The sequence below is a fragment of the Drosophila pseudoobscura genome, chromosome 4, assembly GCF_009870125.1.
Source record: "Drosophila pseudoobscura strain MV-25-SWS-2005 chromosome 4, UCI_Dpse_MV25, whole genome shotgun sequence".
NCBI lineage: Eukaryota > Metazoa > Arthropoda > Insecta > Diptera > Drosophilidae > Drosophila > Drosophila pseudoobscura.
This window is the reverse complement of record NC_046681.1, coordinates 22,929,180-22,943,179: the sequence shown is the minus strand read 5'-3', so window position 1 is coordinate 22,943,179 and position 14,000 is coordinate 22,929,180. Positions and strand designations below refer to the sequence as shown.

At 39.9% G+C, this 14,000-nt stretch overlaps 1 protein-coding gene across 2 annotated transcripts in view; it reads right to left on the bottom strand.

Annotated features, from left to right (window-relative positions):
• Nucleotides 1-13,502, bottom strand: part of for (cGMP-dependent protein kinase for) — a 35,697-nt gene extending 22,195 nt beyond the window's left edge. Inside the window, exons 1-2 of one of the 2 annotated variants that reach the window (XM_001356655.4) lie at nt 13,255-13,502; nt 11,476-11,815 (exon numbers count right to left, since the gene is read on the bottom strand). The gene's annotated coding sequence lies outside the window, so the exon portion shown is untranslated. Of the gene's footprint in view, nt 1-5,589; nt 5,733-11,475; nt 11,816-13,254 lie in introns of those variants that run through there. The other variant, XM_033380998.1, reaches the window with a different exon arrangement.
• Nucleotides 13,503-14,000: the final 498 nt, after the last annotated feature.

Genomic DNA, 14,000 nt, shown 5'->3' with positions numbered 1-14,000 from the left:
AGATCTGAAGATTAGTAAATTTTTGAAAGTGAAACCAGGGACTTCGTAATGAATTATCTGATTAATTTCAGCCTAATTTGTTAATTTCAGAATTTGATCTTAATTTATTGATCGATAAAGATCTAACAAAAAACACTTCAAGACAATCGTTAAAAAAACAAAAAAAAAAAGTCTAAATAAAGATCACCTTCCAGGCATAAAAAAAGCACAGCTAGAGCATTAAGATCCGTTTAGAAACCTGTCCAAGATCATGGCTGAAGTTCTCTGTGGAGATCAGCGATCATACAGCATTCACCTTGAGGGTTAGGGCTCAGCGATGCGTGTCAGAGAAACGTCTCTCGGGAGAACGAACACCCGCAATGTATCTTCAAACAATCGCTTCAGACGCACATTAGCATTGTTAATGATTGCACAGGGGATTAATGTACGATTCGTATGCGCTCGGGCTCGGGCACTACATAAACAATGCGGGGAATATCGACATTGAGGGCTAGAAAACGGAGGAGCGAACGGATACGGATATGAGAGATAGAAGATACGAGAGATACTAGCCCACAAAATGCGGGCAATTATCGATGGGTAATTACCCGCAAATTTTACTAAGTGCAATTCCCGCGATCCGCACGCCGATCCAAAATAGTGGCAGTTCTTCCTCCAGAAGTACGAAAAACAGAAAGGAAAAAACAAAACAAATTGAAACAATTGATGGAAGTGCCCCGAACAGAGAGACGCTGCGGTTTTATTTATAGACACAATTGACGGGTACCCCCTTTAAATGTATCTGTATCTCTGTATCTGTCTGTCAATGAATTTGCTGGCTGGGTCTCGTGATCGGGGGGGCTGCCACTTAAGCGCAATTACGATTGCAATTTGTTTCCATCTCGTGGCCATAAATAAAAAGGAAACCAAACGAAAGACAGTCAGTCGACTTTCGTAATATTTTAAATGATTTTATATTTTTATTGTCATTTAAATGATCGGATGGCAACTCTGGTGGCAAACAGGTTCCCCTTTTTTTTCTTCTTTCTTTTAATTAGTATTATGAAAACATTTATAAACGACTACATTTTGTTGAATGTCAACTCGGTTTTTGGCCGTTGGAGGAGAGAGGGTATTAACATCGAATCGATCGTGAGTTGAGTTCATTCATGCCACTGATAACACCCCAAATAAAACCCCAGCCCAAAAATAAAAAAAAACCAAGTCAAACTTATGCCAGAGAATCTTATATATGTATGTACATATACATATTGTATATTGTATCTAAAGCTCTGACCATTTAGGGAAGTTCTCGGTGGACGACTGCGGCGTGACTTCTCGTAGAAATCCCTGACAGCCGCTCACGAATGCGTTAAAGATTGAAAGATACGCGCAATTAGTGTGTCATTATGATCGCTGATAGCGAGAGATACAACAGGTTGTAGATACAGCTTGTAGATACATTTTCAAGGCAGTTGTGCAACAAAGTTCAAATAGAATTTGGGCTCGCTGATTCCCTGGTTTTATGAGAGGATCAAAATCAATCAATAAGATACAGTGATTAGTGCCAGGGAGAGAGGATGGATCTCCCGCTATCTTTTATTTGAGTTTTTGAAAATCGTTCCAACTTCTTAGTTTTGAGTGAGCTTATATCTTTTCCATGAATCTCTGAAATCCTCCATATATGTACATATGTACTTATACAAAGCTCTGCGATCTTGAGCAATTGTTAAGTCATTCTCAAGGCTCATGTGCCTCGACAACAACGTTTCTTTTTGAATTACCATCAATGAAGATATAATTTTGGCCACATCTCCATTAAATCCTATCCAAAAATTCATTTTTTTAATCACTTAAGTCTCTAAAAGGCATTGGTTGCCATTGATCGGTGATCATCTTTGACATCCCATCGATCCATCCATCAAAATCAATTCCCAAAAGCAAATATTTAAATCTTTGAGGCAAAATTTCTTTCGCTTTTCAGCAAATTGCAATCATCATCATCATTCCGTTGGTCATTTGCTAATCAAAACTGACATTCACGATCATTTCAGAGGAGCCAAGGCACATGGCAAGTGTCCCAGCTGTCAATCTGAGAGTCTCAGGGGAGGAGCAGAAAAGAGAGGGACTCTGAGGCGGAGACAGCGCCCCGACAACATCATGTTAAACAAACAACATAATGGGCCAGGCATGGGGCATGGGGGCATGCCAAAAATGCCATTCGCATTCGAATCATTTAAAGCATAATTAAGCGTTTAGTCAGCGACTGAATATCTTTTCCGCTCCACGCAAACACACGACAGAATTGAGACATCAATTGGAGAGAGTTATGTCAGCCATATTGGGGCATACACAGATACAGATACAGATACAAATACAGATACAGCAGATACTTAAATGTTGCTTCCTCGAAGTCGAAATTGAAACAAGAATTGTCTGGTTTTCACTAGGAGAGAATATTCCACACAAATTGATTGTCGGGGGAACTGGGAATTTCATTCCGTTTTCCATTTCTCGTTCGATTCCGTGCAATTATTCGAGTTATTTTCCATTCCAGTGTGGGTTTGTGTTTTTCAACATTTCTGTTCTGTGTGTTTTGTAATCAATAAAATTGTAATAAAAATTCAACGTTGAATCTCGAGTCGCGAGTCGTAAATTCTTATAGAATTGCAGGCGTTGACAACGCCATGACGAAGCCCCGTCGTGACCCGAGCTACAAACAACAGTTTTTTTGTTGTCGTGGCCGCCGGTGGTGACCCCCGCACGCAAATTAACAAATGATTTACGCAAAATCAACGCCAAGTCGAGGCCTTAGATCATCGCTCATTAGTATGTTGTTACTGTGTAATGATACCCCGTTGTGTACGGAATGGAAGGGTCATTAGATTCGTGGAATTGACAGATAAGAAAGAGTGTCAATGGAGCGTGGAATTGGGATATATTGAGGGAATAGTACAGTCCGCCTGGTTGCAAAGTAGGATGGATTGTGTGGACCCAAAGACGCAGAGCTGTACTATCGATATCACTCTCTATCTCTCTCGCGCATCCCGTTAATTCCGACGAATTCCGGAGAACGTGGCCTGAGAAAGAGAGTGCAGCGTAATTGATCTCCCAGCAACAGCGGAAGATAGAATAGAAACAACTGCAGTGAGAGAAAAGCATTGCGTGCAAGGAGCAACGTTGTCACCATCGATAGGGAGAGGGAGAGAAAGAGAGAGAACAACCAACTGCGTCTCACAAAATATTATCGCATCTCGCCATCGCATCACATCGCAATGCATTCCCTAATCGCACAACAAAAAAGTGCTGTCCCTCTCTGACATAAATATCTGTACTCCGCCTTCATTTGGCTCTTGGTTTTACTGGGCCTATATCCTTCTTTTCCTGCCACTCTTTTGCCTCCACAAGAGCTCCAAATTCAATACATATTCTGCATAACTAGTGGGCATTCCATAGCTCGAAGTATTCCTTTCTTGTTATCTGTTCAATCTGTGTAATCTGTTGCTTTAGTTTTTTGCTTTAGTTAGGTTTTTTTTTTAGATTTATTTATCGTTTATTTTTGTTGGTTTACAAATGTTCATTAGTCCCGGCGACACGTCCGCTGATCGATCGATCGCTATGCCTCCGACTGCGACAGCGACTGCCTCCGGTCCCTCGTCCCTGGTTCCGCGGAAGGCAATTGATCGCCTGATAACACGAAAAAGACATTCAGATACGCGACAGAAAACAGTCATTCGATCGTTTCGTTTCGTTTCGTAGGTTGATTTTGGTAGGTCTTTCAGTTGGTTTAGTTTCAGGCATTAAGTGTACTCATTCTGCCGGTACTTCTACGAGTATCTGTATCTCTATCTATGGGATAGCCGCATGGAGACTTTCGATACGATACTCGACTGTGACGCCAGTTTCTATGGCAAAAATTGGCGAATGCCTAAAACAATTTGGTATGAAACGCACGTTCGATCAATTAAAACCTTTGCACAGCGGGAACCAAAACGAAACGGGAGTGGTTTTCGGTGTTTGTTTTTTGTTTTTTATTTTTTGGAGACAGTCTCATGTCTTTACTTGAATTTAAAGCGATTTTAACAAAGATTGTTGAAGGGTTAAGGTAGCAGGTGAATGGGGAATGCCTCGAATGAATAAGAAGAGGCATTTCAGAGAAGCGAAGCACAGAAAAAACCTACAGAATAATTTCAGAATGAAAGAAAAACAAAATTAAATGTAGGGCATTCTTTGAATAACATGATTATTCATGGTCCCGAATCGGCATTGTATGTATACAATAATCGTAGAAAAACAAACAAACCCTAACTAATATTTCCCTAGCATTCCCTATATATAGGTATACAAATTCTAGATAAAACTAAAAACTAACTCCATAACATCTTGAATGTATTCGCGGGATCTATTCTGCGATTCTTACAACATTCACATCTTTTATCTAGAGATTCGTCAAACTGCTGAAATTTCAAGTTTCTTTCACAAGACAATTATTAAACGATAAACATTCTTAACCACAAAAACCTCTGAAAATGCCGCTTATGACCCAAAACAAGTTCTAATCGCATAATTTTTTGTGGTTTAGACTTTTGCCAGTCATGAAGAAGTATTCTGGTGAAAAATGATTAAATAATGAATGAAAATGAGAGAGTACACAAAAAGATAAAACAAATTTCGAAAGAAGAAACATTTTTTAAGGGATTTCTCAATTATTATTCAGGTTTTTTTATGATGAGATTAGAGCGCACAATATTTAAAAGATACATACAGGGATGAGGATATATGTACATCCTTAATAATCCCAAATGATCGTATAGATCTTCAAGCTTGTTTTGGAGTAAGAATCTGGGATGTTCCTTCATGATCTAGAGAACCAATAATTTTCTAATGATTTTCCAGAGGCTACTCCAATAATCGGGGAGGATTCTAAATGACCCACATCCCCTTAGAGCTCGAAAATAACTCCTATTCAGAAGAATAATAACTATATTACATCGGGCGATCTGCATATCGCTATAGAGCTGCAAACGCATTCCTTACACATCCAGTTTCCATCGAATTTCTACATTTCAAGGCGCTCCTTGATGATCATTCATGCGCCTTACGACTTTATAAAGTTGTTAATGCATTCCTTAATGATCCTCCAAGCGATGATCATTCATCTAATGGAGCCTCTCATCTCATCTGCCACATTTGTAACTCTTTCTTTGTAGGAAACCCACTCGCGCAGCCTTTCTTGGGTCTGGCATCAAACCAATTGGAGCGATGGTTGGATGGACCCCACAGAAGGCGCCCCCCTTCCTAGCGTCCCCTCATCATCCGTTATGACAGTTGTCGGCTACTGGAATATCTTGCCGATACATTCGAATGCCTGGTGGCCTGTCACATGACTGTCATCCGCAGGAGCCGTCACTCACTCTTCTCTTTGGGTCTTTGCTTGGCTCTTTCTTCTCCTCTTCTTTCAGGCATTAATTAAAACGTTACACACACACACGCACACACACAGATGCCGGTGCACATGCGCACACACACTCACAGATACGAGTACACACTCGATTAAGGAAAATTGCACGCCTGGGACGGGACGCTGGTGAAAACGTAAAAGGAAATTACCTTTCGAGAGGCAGCAAAATTCTCGTAAACAATTTGCACTTTTAATGAACACACCACAAAAACGGGGGTAGAAAAAAGCACCAGAGGATTGCACACACACACACACACGCACACGAGACGCGAGATGCGAGATGCGATTCTGTGGATACGAAACGATCGGTTGGATACGGATACGGAGTATCTTTAATTAATTGGTGAGACACAGTCGATGGGGAGCAACTCTACTCTACTCTACTGTCCGATCCGATCCGATCCGATCCGTTGTATACCGTTTGAGCGTCGCTCGAGAAATGAATCGAGGGATTGGCGTGTGTTCGGGCGACGATCGTAAGAGGCGGCTATCGATAGTAGTTTGTGGCAGAGCGAGAAAAGAGAGAGAGAGAGAGGGGGCTAGTGAGAGAGAGACAGCGTTGACAGCGAGTCAACTGCTGCAAACGTTGTTTGTTATCGAAGTGAACCCCAGAAGCGTTTTCGCCTGACGTTTCGGTTTCGTTCGTTTTGTGTGTGGTTGTCGTTTAAATTAAAACTCGCAATTTGGCTAAGAAAAAAACCAGTTGAAGTGCACACAAAAAGATACTTAGATACAGACACTCTCGTACGCACTCTCCAACACATGTGTGATCTATGGATATGGTAGGCATATGGGTGTCTACGCCCTGTGGCTGGCGGTCTCTGATTCGTGCGTTGCGGCCGCCAACAGATCGTTCAGTCGTCCAGATCATAATAGTAGTCACACAGTACACAGTGCTGGCTAAAAGTACATGCACACACATACAGTGCTGGCTAAAAGTGCATTTCCATTGACAATCTAATTGCTCGACAGCATGCAACGGAGTATTGGAGTATCGGAGTAGAATGAAAAGCGTTTCGGGGCAGCAGCAGCAGCAGCAACTGCCATGCAACGGTGGCACACGCATGGATCGGCATGGGGTATCCTATAGATACCCTACTTGCATATTTATGAGATCCACGCAGCACCCAGGGGCCACCATTTAACTTCGTTGGTGATTTAAAGGATATGCCAGTTGACATCTTAATTGCTGCAACGACTTTGCAGGGTTGTCGATTTAGTTAAAATGGGAATACCCTTGGAATGACATTTTCCAAAACAATCCAAGAAGAGTTTTAATTTAATTTAGTTGAAAGAATTTTGATTAAAATTTTTCAAGGTGTAATTAAAAAAAGGGAGTTTTAAAAACTCAATTTAAAATCTGGTTTACGGTTTATGGTTTACAAGGCTTTTATATGTTTAAGATTTAAGTTTTCTTATCTATGAGACGTTAAAAAAGACCTTTAAATCTAATGAAGCCATTGTTTATATTAAATAGACACTTTCGGATCAAAATAAAATAAATATTAACACCAACAAATGTTAAATATTATGAAACCTCCATTTACCCATAAGCCGCTTGTTAATCTCCACTATTTTTCATATTTTTATCGCACAATTTTTTACCTTAATTGCATTTAATATCTCTATTTAAGACCCATGACCTTTATTATCATATTTCACGGCATTCATATCACGCATACGCAGTGTTGACAGCATGTGTGAAATTGACATACAATTTTCACAAGAAAACCTGTAGGACCAACAGCAACATTCATTCCTTCTGGTGTCGCACACTCAATGGATGATTTATGGCGGAGACCGCAATCCTATTCTCTCCCCCCAGCTATTCTCTTTTTCTATTCCCCAATCGCTCTTTCCTTTTGTGTGTCACAATCAGAAAATCCTGTTCCCTACCATCGATTGCTGCTTCATGGCTCCTGCAGTCATGCGAAAAGCGTTTAGGGGCAACTGATTTATTTATAATAAACAATATTACGACTGCAACTGGAAATATAATCAACAAAAGAGGTAGAGAAAAGGGGGGAGAGCTCTACAGAGGGGAAGAGAAAGAGAGAGGCAGACATGCAAAAAGTAATTTCACGTGGGACGTGATTTCATGTGAATATCAAAACATTATTAAATTATTTCGCATGAAAATTGTTGTGGAAAATCCAATGGAAACTCTCACAAAAGATACAGATACATTTGCATCTGTGTCTAAATGGTTCGTTGCGTGCACTGATTGGAGCCACAGCCACAGACAGACAGGGGCTTCGCTGCGGGGGGCTGAGTCACAGATTCCCCCGCATAATTTTCATCCCCCTTTTGCGTATTGTGCGGCTCCCTACGCCCCTGGGGATCCATCGATAGCAGGTTGTTTTCTCTGTTGTATTTTCTGTTTGCATTCGGCGACGGCGACATTGGCGGAATTTGATAAGGCGTCGTGTCTCGATTTGTGAGTGGAGTGGAGTGTTCCCCGTATGGGTAATAATTATACAATATATTTAATATTTAATTGACGCAATCGAAAGGTTATTTGGGCGGCAACAGAGTCACCGCCACAGCCGCACAATTGAGTGACAGAAAACACACACGCACTTCGTGTGTGGTGTGTGGTGTGTGGGTGGGGCAGTGGAAAATCTATGAATGCGGAAAAGATAACTAAAGCAAAGTAAAACTACAAAGAAATCAATGAAATTAATTAAAGAGAACTCTAAAATTTCTTATGACTATTATATCTAGGAAATCGTGAAATAAATATACATACATTCTAGTAGATGCAGTATATATAGATTCATGATATTCTCACAATACTCTATATTCTCTATTCTCAAATACTCTTTTTAGGTACTTTATGATGAAAGAGATATCGAATTTTGCATGCATACGTGTATGTACATATGTATGTATGTATGTACATATATTTATAGAATTAAAAGAATTTCGTTATTAAAAGTCCTATAAAACATTTTTTTTATTATTCTACACATTTTCTATGATGAAATCTTCTTACACATTTCTCTCTACGAATGCTCTATCCCATATTCTATATAAAATTCTCTTTCAGTACTCCCCCTCCAGGAGAAATTCGAATTATTAGTCTAAAATATTTAAAATTTGAATTATCCGCCAATAAATCAGCTGGGTATTTGAAATCAGTCTGGCAGCACTGTTAGTTTTCAGCATGCTTAGCAACATGTTTTGGCAACATCAAGGTTGCAATATCTGTTGAAAAGCTCTAAAAATGTTCAACAATTTTTTAACAATATTTTTATTGGTTGCAAGGTAAAAGAATTGATAAAGTAAAATGAGAGAAATTGAAATGAAAGAGAAAAATTAAGAGAATACCAGGGCTGGATTTTGATGATCACCAGCTGATCACCAGGGCTGATACACATTAAGCGCGTAAATTCAAATAACATTGCTTTCAGACGTATCATATATGTACATTGTTTACATTACATACATTAGCGATCGTACTTATTCTCTCACTGGGTGGGTTCTCTTTAATGAAACTCTTACCAGCTGTTTCACAGATCAAAGAGACGGCAGAGAGAAATAAGGAAAGAGAGCCGAAACGAAAGAGAGCAAATATTTATGTCATGCAACTTAAGCAAACGTAAGAAGCTCTCTTAAGATTTACGCTCTTTTGAAACCAATTTAATACATGAACTTTTATAAATTAAAAAAACCCGGTTTTTGATTTAAGATTTTTCTTTTTTAAAAATTGATTGGCGTTTTCTGCTGTTGGTTTTTCTTTTGTTAATATTGCATATCGGACAAAAATTTGATATGCGACTTAAGCATTTTTTTCTCGAAACTCGACCCAAAAAAAGGGGCACGTCTTGGGGGCCACAATAAAGAACGCGCATAAGAAAAAACAAAACGAAAAAAGAGATTCCAAAACAAACTGCTTAGCGGTAAAAAATATATTTTCTGGAAAGGGGAGCGAGAATCACAGGGAAGGGTTGGGGGGAAATCTAAGATCTGCGAAAACTGAAGATCTGACAGTCTGTTTATTTATTATTCGGAATGGAATTGACAGGGGGAACGCCAGTGCAGTGCCAAATGATATGAGCGATAAACAGAAACGGATTCGAATTCGAAACGTTGTTTACGACAAATTTAAATAAATACAAACAATATAAAATTCATGATATGGAGAATGATCGAATGATTTCTTTGGTGATTCCTAACGGAGGATATATCGAATCCACAACTATGGTTTCCTTCTAATTTTGTCCAAAGTGAAAACTTAAATTCCATAATAAACTCTTCCATTTGGGAGATATCTTTCTTAGATATTCAGACATAGATTAGATTAGATTAGATTGCTCAGACATTTCCCGTAGGAAAGATCGTTCTTATATCACAGAAAACAGTTTATTTTATTTGATATTCAACATGATAAATCATCCAAATTTGATTAAAATTGGTGGCTATAAAATATGCATACATATATCAGATCTAAACCTAGCCTTGGCTAAAAAGCTAAGAATCTCGAACGATATATTTTACCTGCACTAAGATCTATAGACTCTATAAACTCAAGAAAACCTTGATTTTTGCTTGGTTTTTTTCGCACAAAGAACTTTATTCTTTGTCATTCTACTGAAAAACACTTCCTTGTATCGCATGAAATGCCCCTCCTATTATATATGTGTTGTAGAGCCAAAGCCAATATTATGGAATTCTGAACGCCGGTAACGAATTTTCCAATTGCGACTTAACTTTGAAAATACACGAGTACCTACGATTGTATGGAAAAACATATAGAATTTCCAAGCCAAAAGGCAATTTATTTACTCAAATAAAGTCTGTAATTTCTTTTCATTTCGGTGACAGCTGTTGTGCAACTCCCAGCATTTTCTTAGATAAGGTTTTTTTTGTTTACTAGCAAATAGTACGAATAGAAGCCCCCATAAATAATTTTACACTTGAAATCTGCGCAGTTGTAAGACACACCACACCCCAACCCCACTCCGAAAATTCAACGAAAACAAATCGAAATAGTCAGCGATTTTTCACTGATTGTTTGTTCATTTGTTTGCTAAACTTTATGACAAAAATTCTATAAATAAAGTCAAAGCAAACAAAGCGAAAAACAAATCAGCAACGTGCTTTGTTCGTCTATGGATCGCTTCGAATGTGCCATGTAACGAAAGAGCTATAAAACCGCAGCGCATTACGTGGCTCAAGAGCTGATTTCCCTGGATATTCTGGCGGTGTATTGGATCAGTTCTGTTATGGAGTATGGAGTCTGAATCATGAATCATATCATCTCATCCAACAAGAAAGAATAGATTCTGGATCTGAAACCATAGATACCCTTGAAAATCGATTGATTTCTAATGAGGTAGGAAGATATATATAGATGATTATTGATAACATTCGAACAGAATTGGAATTCCTGGTCTGAATGATTCGGATTCCAAACTATAAGGATCCACAAACCCAATGTCAGACTCAGTGACTCAACCCAATATACTTCCACCCACGCAACTACTCAAGGGGTATTCATACGACAAAAAAGAAAACAAGGGCTTTGGACCCTGAGTCTCCTTTACTCCATTGATTATTCAATGCAAGCACAAGGGCAAGCTTTGAATGAGTAAGCGAGATAGCGCATACTAGCAGAAGGGAGAAGTGAAATACAGCGACGACTTAAGGGCGCTCGAATAAGTCGGGGGCAAACAATACATATGTTGTTCATATGCAAAGGCCGCCCCGATCTGTTGTCGATTGTGCAATCGGAAATTTGTAGGCGGCATAAATCCATAAATAAATAACGCCGCCAATGAGCAAATACCAGACAACGGACAATAATTGCATATTAAAGCGAGTATTAAGGAAAATATTGCATTGTAACGACTATTGCATACCCATTACAAAATACGGGTATAACTTTGCAGAATATCAACACAATAATCTTTGAAGATGGGCGTTTTTTTGGGTTTTTCTCATTATTATGTCGTGGCACCACACTCCGATTTCCATTCGTGGATATACCTTACAAATACTAGGTATAAATATATGTAGTATAGGAAGCTTACATTTTGAAGAAATTCCAGAGTCAAAACAAGAAGAGCGCGCAGTATGATCTCCTCTCCTGATCTCAGCTTCCTCTTTGCACGTTTTTCTTCTTCTACGCCCGCTTTTGATGGATGGCTGGCTCCCGCTCAGCCGGCTTTTGGCTGAAGAAAGTTGCGTCTGGTCTGGCCTGCCTCCACTTGTTGATGTCGCTCTCGTTTCTGTATTACGCTTTGCCTTTGCTCTCCGTTAATTCCACAGGAAGCACAAAATTAAAGCGAGTGCATGCCAGAGAGCGTCAGCAATTGCTGCACTTTTGTTTTCTTGTTTCACTTTTCTCGCGTGTCTTTTCCACTTGATTTTCTATGAAATTGGGCATTAAAATGTAAATGTTATTAGACAGAGAGCGCGAATGACAGATGAGAGAGCGACAGAGAGAGCGAGCAAAAGACAAGACATTGAGAGAGAGAGCGATCAAACAAGTGTATTAGTGGATCCTCTCACTCGCACTCGTTGTGTTATTGTTATCACCTGAGTCAAAGGTACAGTGGAGTCACGTATTATGGTACTCTTTTGGACACAAACTTTATTAAGTTTGAATTTTTCTTAGAATATGATTTTAGATATTCGTCACATCACGTTTCACTATACAGAAAATTCCCCTAAAAAACTTTACATGTCAAATCCTTCATTCGAGGTCTAACTGTGTGACCCACTCTCGCGCTCTGAGAGTCACTTTTCACGTTCTCACTCTGCCTGTTTTTGTTATCGTTCGAGTCGAAAGTACAGTGGAGACTCGACTTATTTTTAGCACATTGTTTCACATCGCGTGACATTTACTGTAGGTATTAATTGCTCTCTTGAGGACTCTCTCTGGTTCTTACAGTGAAAACCCCCCATAAGACTCAAAATGTTTAATTTATACAATTTGATTTTCCAACAATCAATAATTGTATTAGATAACACTCCGACTTTCCTTCTGTTCACTCTCAAATTTATAGGAAATTCTTCCAAAGTTTTGTTTCCTCCGCTCGAGGCCCAACTGTGCTGTTCACTCTTGCGCTCTTTTACTCGATTGTTTTCTCTCGCGCTCTGCATAGTTTGCTGCTCTGCTGCTGCTGCTGCCAGCGTAGCGTAGTTAACCAACAACAACAATGCTACAGCAACAACAGTACTGTTGCTAAAAATAGATCCGCGGCGGCGAGACAGAAAGAAACAGCAGCGAAGGCGGCAACCAACGCGCACAAATTGGAAAAAAATTGTGTGCCAAACAACAGCCACAAAAGCAACCAGAAGGGAGGAGAGGAGAAAGGAATGCCAGGCAGCAGGAGAAACAACAGCAAAAGAAGGAAATGCGACGCAAAAATGCAGTTGTTCCGAAGGGCGTAAAAGTGAGACAGAGATCGCACGAGTTGGGGCTAAACGCCACGACGAAGAGGATCACTGGAGTTTTCTATTGTCAAGTGGAATATCCTCTACTTCTACAAAATGCGTCATGCTGCAGCTTACAGAGAGGGGGGAACGAATGTTTAATTCAATGCAAGCCAAAGCTCTTTAAGTTATTAAATTTCCACTAAAACGTTGACTAAAATGTCAAACGGATGAGAGCGTGCGCTGCTCGCTCTCTCTCTCTCTCTCTCTCTATCTCCGACTCCGATGCTCTCCCATTTACTGCCCCCGTCACTGTAAAAAAAAACTGCATTCACATGATTTTCCTGCGTTTTCTATGAACTTTGTTCCGTCATTAGGGTTTTTGCATTTGTTTAAATTAACATTTTTATAGTTTTTTCGTTAGACTTTACATTTTACGGTAAATAGTTGCACATATGGAATAGCACTAAGAATTGAGCACACATGCCCTCGCACGCTCTGCGAGAGTTGGAGCCTAGATAGATCGAACGACTAGCCTAGCTGGCCCGTAGAACAAAACAACGCGGAGCAACTAGAAGAGAGCACGCACACACACGCGCATAACGTTTTTCGCGGGACAGAAGCGAACGAACGCGGCGAAAGAAAAAAACACAATGAGAACGCGGCGCAGTGGACAGAGTCGTTGGAGCCGTTGGAGCACTACAAGACCCCCACAACAACAGAAAAACAGAGAGTGGAGCAGATAAAGTGAGAGAGGGAGAGCAACAACAGCAGGTAGCAAAGGTAAATGTAGGTAGGGTGAGGCTTTTACATTAAATCCTCCTATGATATTTTGGCATGCCTCACCTTGTTTAAATACACCTTGCCTCTAACTAAGCCGGCGCCGACAGCGGCTGCGACGCTCAGCACTTGGACGTGAGCAGGACGTGGGCAGTGGAACGTGGAGTTTTGATTCTTCTTGCAAATCAGGTGGAACAAATCGATTCTATCAATCATGGCGGTGGTTTTTGGATGCTCGTTTATTGCTGTATCTCCGCGGATTACCTTGAAAGTCGGTCAAAATCAGGTCGCGATCGGTGCTACCACATAATTCCCCAATTAATATTAATCTTAAGACTATGAAATCCCCCCTATTAATGGATTTATTTTCCACTTTTATCTTAAGTGGAAAACTTTT